Raw genomic sequence first — 8917 nt, 5'->3', positions numbered from 1 at the left:
TTTTTTGGTTATTATGTATTTATTTTGGTTGGGGTAGCTAGTATATATAGTATAAATATATAGAAAACATTACTCTGAAAGCAGGTACCAGTGATAACGAGTAAAATATTTATGTTACGTTTGGATGTAGTATGTATTACATTTTCTTTAGTCGTCCAAATTATGTGTTTTCATTGTATAAATTTAAAAGAATTAAAATACTGTTTCATAAGTTTAATTAATTTTTGAGGTAGGCGTATCCTTGAAGTTATTACAATTTTTAATTTCATGCTATATGGGAAGTACACGTATCCTTGAAGATTTATTGACTAAATTTTAATTTTTTCTATATTTCGTCTTTAGTAAATTTTTGTAAACAAGTGTCAATTTGAGTGGCATTTTTTAATTACTGCGGCTAGGCTTGCTTATATTCGGCTATACCGAACCTTCCCACCACCAAACCTCGTTTGACTCGAATGAAACTTATGTCGAATTTCATCTATATACTCGTATTTTTAGGCCAGTTTTAAGCGTTAAATTAATTATCTGAAGGAAACCTTAGGGTCAATTATGGGTCGATCCTTATAAAATTTGCTAGACAGAATTTGGTTCGCATTAAATTTATTTGGGTCGAATTTCATCGCTACACTCGTATTTTTAAGCCATTAAAGTCATTTTCTGAAGATGACCTTATATGGGTCGGTCAATAACATATTTTGTATGCAAAATTAATAAATTAATTTGTTAAATTGTCTAGACAGTCCTTAGCTTTGATATCACGCTTTTTTAAATTTACAAAATTCACATTTACTGAAATTAATTTAGCTTTATTTAAAAAAAGTCCATAAAATTACTTCACAAAAGTATTCGAATTTTTTCTGTATTTCATATTTGACCATATTTTACGAAACACAAATATTAGAATCGAATGGTCTTTTTGCTTAAAATTGTTTTAAGGGGTTACTATCAACCGAAAGTTATATTTTTGGCCCACAATTTTGGGGCATTTGTACCATCTTTTTATATAATATCATTAAAATTATGATTTTTGACCATATTTGCCATTTTTTCTATTTTTTTTAAGAGATAAAACTAAAATTTAATATTGGGATTTAATAGATTCCTTAAGGTATCTAAAAATAATAATTTTTGTTATAAGGATATGTTTTTAAACATTCCAAGATATATTTTTAGTATAGTTCTTCTGTTTCTAATTGAATTATCTGGATCTTAAGTCCCTTTTCGTACCACTAGGATCGATATTTTCCGACAAAGTTGGCTAGAATATATAATTGTAAATATCAGCATTAATATATTTTAAATTTTCAAGACATCGTAGCGGTGTACAACTCCAAAACATGCCTTAACAAAACGTCATCCTATACAGTAGATTTTAGTTTTTACTACTCATAATATTCACGATTATGTTGCCCATTACAACAACACTGTATGTAAAAAATTTTGGGCTTATTTTGATCATAGTAGATAATATTTAAACAGATATGAATATTTTTAAGTTAGACCATAATAATATGGTGACATTCAGCCTAGAGGCCATTGGTTATAAAAAGAATGATTCCACTATATTGAATGGCGTTTCTTCGAGGCATGCTTTGGAGTTATAAACTTCCACAATATATTGAAAACTTAAAATGTGTAACAGCTGATATCTAAAACAATATATAGAAGACAAGTTTCCCTGAAAATTTTTGACCCTAGTATTTTAAAAATGGACTAGAGTTCCAGTAAATTGAATTAGCGATAGAAGAATGATTCCAATAATATATCTTGATACGTTTAAATACATATTATTGTAATAAAAAAAATATTATTTTTAGATGCCCCAAGGGGTATATTAAATCCCAATAACAAATTTTGGTTATATCTCTGAGAAAAAGGAGAAAAAAATTCAAATATTGCCAAAAACCGCCATTTTAATGATATTACATAAAAAGATGGTACAAATACCACAAAATTGTGGACCAAATGATCCAAAATTATATCGATTCGGTTGATAGTTACCCCTTAAAACAATTTTTAGCAAAAAAACCATTCGATTCTAAGTTTTGTGTTTCGTATAATATAGTGAAATATGAAATACAGAAAAAATTCGAATACTTTTGTGAGGTAATTATATGGACTTTTTTAAAATAAAGCTAAATTAATTTAAGTAAATGTGAATTTTTAAAGTTTTAAAAAGCGTAATATCAAAGCTAAGGTCTGTCTAGTGAATTTAACAAATTTATTTATTAATTTTACATACAAAATATGTTATTAAATTTGGTTTCTTTTCATATTATACCTAAATTCGAATACTTATGAGAGACACTGTATATTCTTTTTGTGGGTCTATGACCAATATTTCGATGTACTATCAAATCAATATACCCCCATCTTTTATGATGGGGGTATTATATTATATTAGGGTATATAAGTATGTTAGAAAAAAAAATCAGCTATTATGTATTGAGTTCATTTTTGTCTTTCAAGTTATACCTAAGACATCATGTAATTATAAAATTTTAATTGCTCCAGTCAGTCCATTATTTTTTGTAAATAATTAATTTGAATTTAAATATAACAGCGAACCTATTTAAGTGAGCGGGTGTACATTATGTAACAGTCTGTTAAGTTTTAAATTGTATATTTTAAGGGGATAAGAAAATGAAGAATATGTTATTGTAAATTTAAATCTGTCGCACATTGGTTTAAAATAAATTTTTCTTGGCCAAAATTAAAATGGAAAACAATTTTATATAATTTTAGAATATTTTTTTTATTTTACGATTTTTTTAATTACATAAAATGTCAGTTCGTTTACATAATTTTTTTTTACTAGTTTTACCATTTTTTACTATTTTTTGTTTTTGTATGCAAAAAGTTGTAAAATATAGTAAGCTCTTTCAAATAAAATATTTTTCTGTTTTACTATTTTTGGCTTAAATATTTTTATCGAGTGAAAAGTAGTAAAACAAAATTTGTTCTGTATTGATTTGTTTGGAACTTTTTTTCGTACAAATTGCTTTAAATTTATTTCAATTTCGTTCGTTTACTTTTTATATTTTTGAAAACATTATTTATTATTCTCTTGTTTTACTAGTTTTACTAGAAATGTAGTCTTTAGGGTTGTTAAATATTTAAAATTATTCAAATAAAAACTTACAATATTTTTTTATTCAAGTAGTCAACTAAATTTAAAAAAATATTCGATTATTCGAACAAATAACGAATAAAAGTTCTTATTCGAATAATTTAATAAAATATAAATAAAAGTTGCAAACACCTCCAAAATTTTATGATACGGGTAAAAGTACATTAATGCTTTTATACGTCAGTAACCAAGTTCAATCTAATTTAAACAAGAACATACAAGTTAAAAGTTTTATGATATATTTCTTAAATAGTAACTGTTATATTTTTACTTTTATTTTATATTTTACTCATAACTATTAGATTTCAATTAATACTAGCTGCGTGTACCCGGCGTTGCCCGGGTTTCTTCAAAAATTAAAAAGAATATTTTTCTATATTTAATGACTATACTTTTTTTAAATAGATGTCAAAATTTAGCTTATAACGATAAAATAATTGCTATATTCTCCGCATTTTGTTTAATACTTAAAGTCAGTCCTTTACAAATTGATAATGAGCTTAAATTAGAAGATTTTGACTAATTTGTAGACAAATTTAAGAAACTATCTTTGAGAAATACTGAAATCAGCATTTTCAATCACTGGTAGGGAACTAAGGACGCTTGCAAATTAGTTGTTTTAATTAGATTTTAAGAACTCTTCAGTTTAAATTTGGTCACACTTTACTTTGAATTGTAGTGCCCCTAGTGTAATAAAGCAAAAGGCTTGGGGTATTTTATTAACTACAAAAATACGTACCATTAACCATACAAAATTTCAAACGATTTTCTTGCTATTCCTAGGAAAATATGAAGAGTAGGGTAGAAGGGGGACCATACGCCACTTTTTTTTTGAGGCGGCCTTAAATTAAAACCACAATACATATTCTTAATTTTTTTCTTGGTTCGGTTTTCTTGGCTTTAGTTTTATTTCTTTCAATTTTTCTTAAGTCATCCTCATGTGCATATTTTTTAACTTTTCCGCACTGACCAAAAACGGCGATACCGCCCCATACTTGGGGTAAATGCGCCAAGGGGATGGGGCAGATTTGTCATTAGTAAAATAAAAGAAAAAATTACCATAATAAAAACTTATTTTGCTGTTTTATACCTTAATTGATTAAACAAAGTATAATAAATCAGATATTTATTTTTTATTTCACAAAACTTAACAAAAAAAATTAAAACAAATTATTACTGATTTATTCTATATTTTAACCAAATTTTGTTCTACATCACAAGCATTACATATTTGGCGCATGTTCCCCACGGGCTGTTCTTGGGTTTAGTTTCAATTTTTTCGGGCTTCAAATTATATTATCGAAAATTTTATTAATTCTTATTGTTCACTATTATTGACATTTTAATACTGACCAATATATTTTTTTCTATCAAAAAACTAAAAAAGTTAGCACCAAAAGTTCACACAGTGAAATATTTTCACAGCCCTTTGAAAAACAATTAATCATGTCTGCCTCCCATCATATGTAAAGTTAATGTTTCAAATTTTCAGGGATGATAGATAATCGATAAAAGAAAACCAAATTTAATAATGCGATAAAATCGATTACTCGGTTTTCATGTTATTCGCATTGACAGATATGTGGCGAACGATTCCCCTTCTACCCTACTTGAATTTTGACAGAAAAAACAAAACCACTTTTAATTTGACAAACAATTTTGAGTTGTTCATTAAAGAGTAAAACCACCGTTTTTGTCATTGTTTCAAAAATGTATATATAGATGTATTTTTGAAACAATATATATAAATGAATGTGTGTGTTTGTATGTTTATATGTTTGTATGTTTGAACGCTATAGACTACTAAGCGGCTGAACCGATTTGTTTGAAAATTTCACAGCGTGTTCCTGTATGTCTGGAATAGGTAATAGGCTACTTTTTATTTTGAATTTTCAAGTGGGCGAGGAGCCTCGCCCACATTAAGAAAATTCGTATATTTCAGATAATATAACAGAGTCCTTAAATTTTGTCGGAGACACTTTAGTGTCAATATGATTATGTGAGATAAAAAGCGGGCGGACTAGCATTAGGCTCCCATATAAATTAAATACAAAAATTCGTTTATCTTGGAAACCATTACAGCTACCCATGAGGGGAGCAGCACCTCCCATATAAATTAAATACAAAAATTCTTTTATCTTGGAAACATAGAATCTTAAATTTTTGCACGAATAACCTTAACACCCATGTAAACATTTTGGGTAATAAATTGGCGGACTACCCATGAGGGAAGCGGCACCTCCCATATTAATTAAATACAAAAATTCGTTTATCTTGAGATAATGTAACAGTTAAGAGTCCTCAAATTTTGTCGGAGCCATTTTAGTGTCAATATGATTATTTTACGAATAAATGTGGGAGGACTAGCGTTAGGAGCCGTGGCATCTCCCATATAAATTAAATAAAAAAAAAAATCGTTTACCTTGGAAACTAATACAGTTACAATCTTAAAATTTTGCATGAATAACTTTAACATAGATGTAAACAGTTTAAGTAATAAATATGTGAACTACCCATGGGGGGAGCAGCACCTCCCATATTAATTTAATACAAAAATTCGTTTTTCTTGAGATAATATAGATAATACAGTTAGAGGTCAATATGATTATTTAGTATAAAATGTGGGAGGACTAGCGTTAAGGGACGTGGCACCTTCCATATAAATTAAATACGAAAATTCGTTTATATTGGAAACTATTACAGTAACAATCTTATACAACTTATACAACTAAATTCTTAAAATTTTGCACGAAGAACTTTAATATTCATCTAAACATGTTTAAGAAAAAAAAAGCAAACTTTCATCTGAGGGGGCTTGGAGCGCCAATATGAATAAAATAGAAAAATTAGCATATCTGAGAAACTGTTAGAGATAGAATCATTAAATTTCACTTGAAGAATTTTGACATTCATCTGAACATTTACAGTCTTATGCAAAAAAACTTACAACATGCTTACTAACCGTTGTTAAGCTAAATTCGATAAAAGTATATCCAAAAACGATAATTAGCTTAAAATACCTGTACTATAATATTCATCTGAACATTTTGAGGATAAAGGGCGGACTTTAATCTGGGGAGCTTGCAGCCCCCACATGAATTAAATAGAAAAAATAGTTATCTAAGAAACTATTAGAGCTAAAATCCTCAAATTTTATATGAATAACCTTGACATTCATGTGAGCATTTAGAAAATAAAGGGTGTGATTTCAGTGGGGGCTTGGCACCACATATATGAATTAAATACAAAACTGTTAGTTAATTAAAATTTTTCATATATAGATAGAAATTGGCGAACTTGCAATAATTTGCTTGGCATCACTCATATGTAACATATTGTTGCATATTGAAAACATAGAGGGTAAAAAAATATATTGTATATTCCAAGGCATTAGAAAAAGAATTATTCTTTAAGACTAAAGGTATATATCAAATTTTAGCATGTAAGAAGTAAATATATCATTAATTTATTATTTTAGAATTTAAATGAAATATATTATCATCAAGAGCAATTATAATAAACCTTTAAGAAATATTTTATAATTTAGCAACTAATTAAATAATTTTTTTTTATTATTATGTATTTAATTTCGATAGGGGTAGCGAAGCACACCGGATATTAGCTTGTATGAATTAAATAGAATTTAAATTAAATATTTTATCATCAAAAGATATTATAATAAACTTTTAAGAAAATGTTTATAATTTAGTAACAAAAAATCATTTTTTTTTGGTTATTATGTATTTATTTTGGTTGGGGTAGCTAGTATATATAGTATAAATATATAGAAAACATTACTCTGAAAGCAGGTACCAGTGATAACGAGTAAAATAATAATGAGAAAGGTTGTAAATTCAGTTCATGAGGATTGTTTTCCATCTTATTATTTAATTGGAAAATCTAAAAAAATCATTCCTGATGGTATTCATATATCAGAAGCTTCTGCAGAGATTTCTCTACAAAACATTTTAGATAAAACAGTTGAAAGCATATTAACCGTCTTGTGTATACCCGAGCAAAATTACGTACATCAATACCCAACATACAATTTATTCGACTATTTCATATTTTTATACATTTCTAGTGTATAATTTAGATAATTATTATAACTAATTTAATAAAACGTGTGTATATATAAATTAAATAGTTTTTGATCATAAACCATTTTAGCAATTTCTTTTAAAGTTTTCTTATTGCTTTCCTATTAGCAAAAATATCATATGAAAAAAACCTGAAGAAAAACGCCTTCATAACAATGTACATTATGCAGAATTTGACTTCAGGAAGCTATTACTCAGTGACCGGAAAGATAATTGAACAAAACTTTTCACATATTATTTATTCTGGTGTATAAAATCGATCGATAGTTTTTGCTGTCGTAAGTAGGAAAGTTTTTTCTAAAAAAAGATTGCTAAGTCATGGTCAAAAATTAAAATGTTAAAATTTGAACTTAAATATTTTTGTTTATATGGGAATAAAATTATTATAATCAGCATAATTTTACTTTACTAAGTCATACACAATAAAAAAAATTATTTCATCAAAATCGGCCCATATTTGTTAATGTTGCAGGGTTCACAAACATATCACATTCAAATTTGTGAATAAAAACACATGACTCTGTATTTGCAACTAAAATTGTTGTTTAGCTAAATTTTTTCATAAGATACAAGAATGTATATAATTCTAATAATAAAACATAAAATTTATAATGAAACATAATTTTTGTCCGATAACTGATATATAATCTGTATACATACCCTGGTATGTTGGGTATTGATACACGAGGTCAAAAAAGAAAATCGGTCATAAATCGGTTTAATCTATATATTTAAAAACGAATGTGTGTTTGTTTGTATGTTTATATGTTTGTATGTTTAAACGCTATAGACTACTAAATGGCTGAACCGATTTTCTTGAAAATTTCACAGCGCATTCCTGTATGTCTGGAATAGTTAATAGGCTACTTTTTATTTTGAATTTTCAAGTGGGCGAGGAGCCACGCCCACATTAAGAAAATATGAAATTCGTAGATTTGAGATAATATAACAGAGTCCTTAAATTTTGTCGGAGGCACTTTAGTGTCAATATGATTATATGGGATAAAAAGTGGGCGGACTAGCATTAGGGGGCGTGACACCTCCCATATAAATTAAATATAAAAATTCGTTTATTTTAGAAACCATTACAGTTAGAATCTTCAATTTTTGCACGAATAACATTAACATCCATGTAAACATTTTGGGTAATAAATTGGCGGACTACCCATGAGGGGAACAGCACCTCCCATATAAATTCAATACAAAAATTCTTTTATCTTGGAAACTTAGAATCTTAAATTTTTGCACGAATAACCTTAACATCCATGTAAACATTTTGGGCGGACTACCTATGAGGGGAGCAGCACCTCCCAAACTAATTAAATACAAAACTTCGTTTATCTTGAGATAATGTAACAGTTAAGAGTCCTATCTCCCATATGAATAAATACAAAAATACTTTTTATCTAGAAAAATATAGAACTAAATTCATAAATTTTTGCATAAAACATATAGTTTTCTATATAAAGAACATTTATTTGATGATTTTTGTAACACTACTTCTGATTCCTGCAAATATATCAAGGAAAAAATGATCTCGCCTTTACATCTACAGCCATTTTGAAAAACATATTTGTGTTCCTAAATATGTCTAATAAGTCAGTCATACACTAGTTCATTGGAACGTATGTATTAATTTCTATATAAAGAAAATAATTTCACATAAAAAAATAAATTTATATATTTG

Source organism: Lucilia cuprina, chromosome 4, assembly GCF_022045245.1.
Source record: "Lucilia cuprina isolate Lc7/37 chromosome 4, ASM2204524v1, whole genome shotgun sequence".
NCBI classification, from domain to species: domain Eukaryota; kingdom Metazoa; phylum Arthropoda; class Insecta; order Diptera; family Calliphoridae; genus Lucilia; species Lucilia cuprina.
This window is presented reverse-complemented; position numbering follows the sequence as displayed.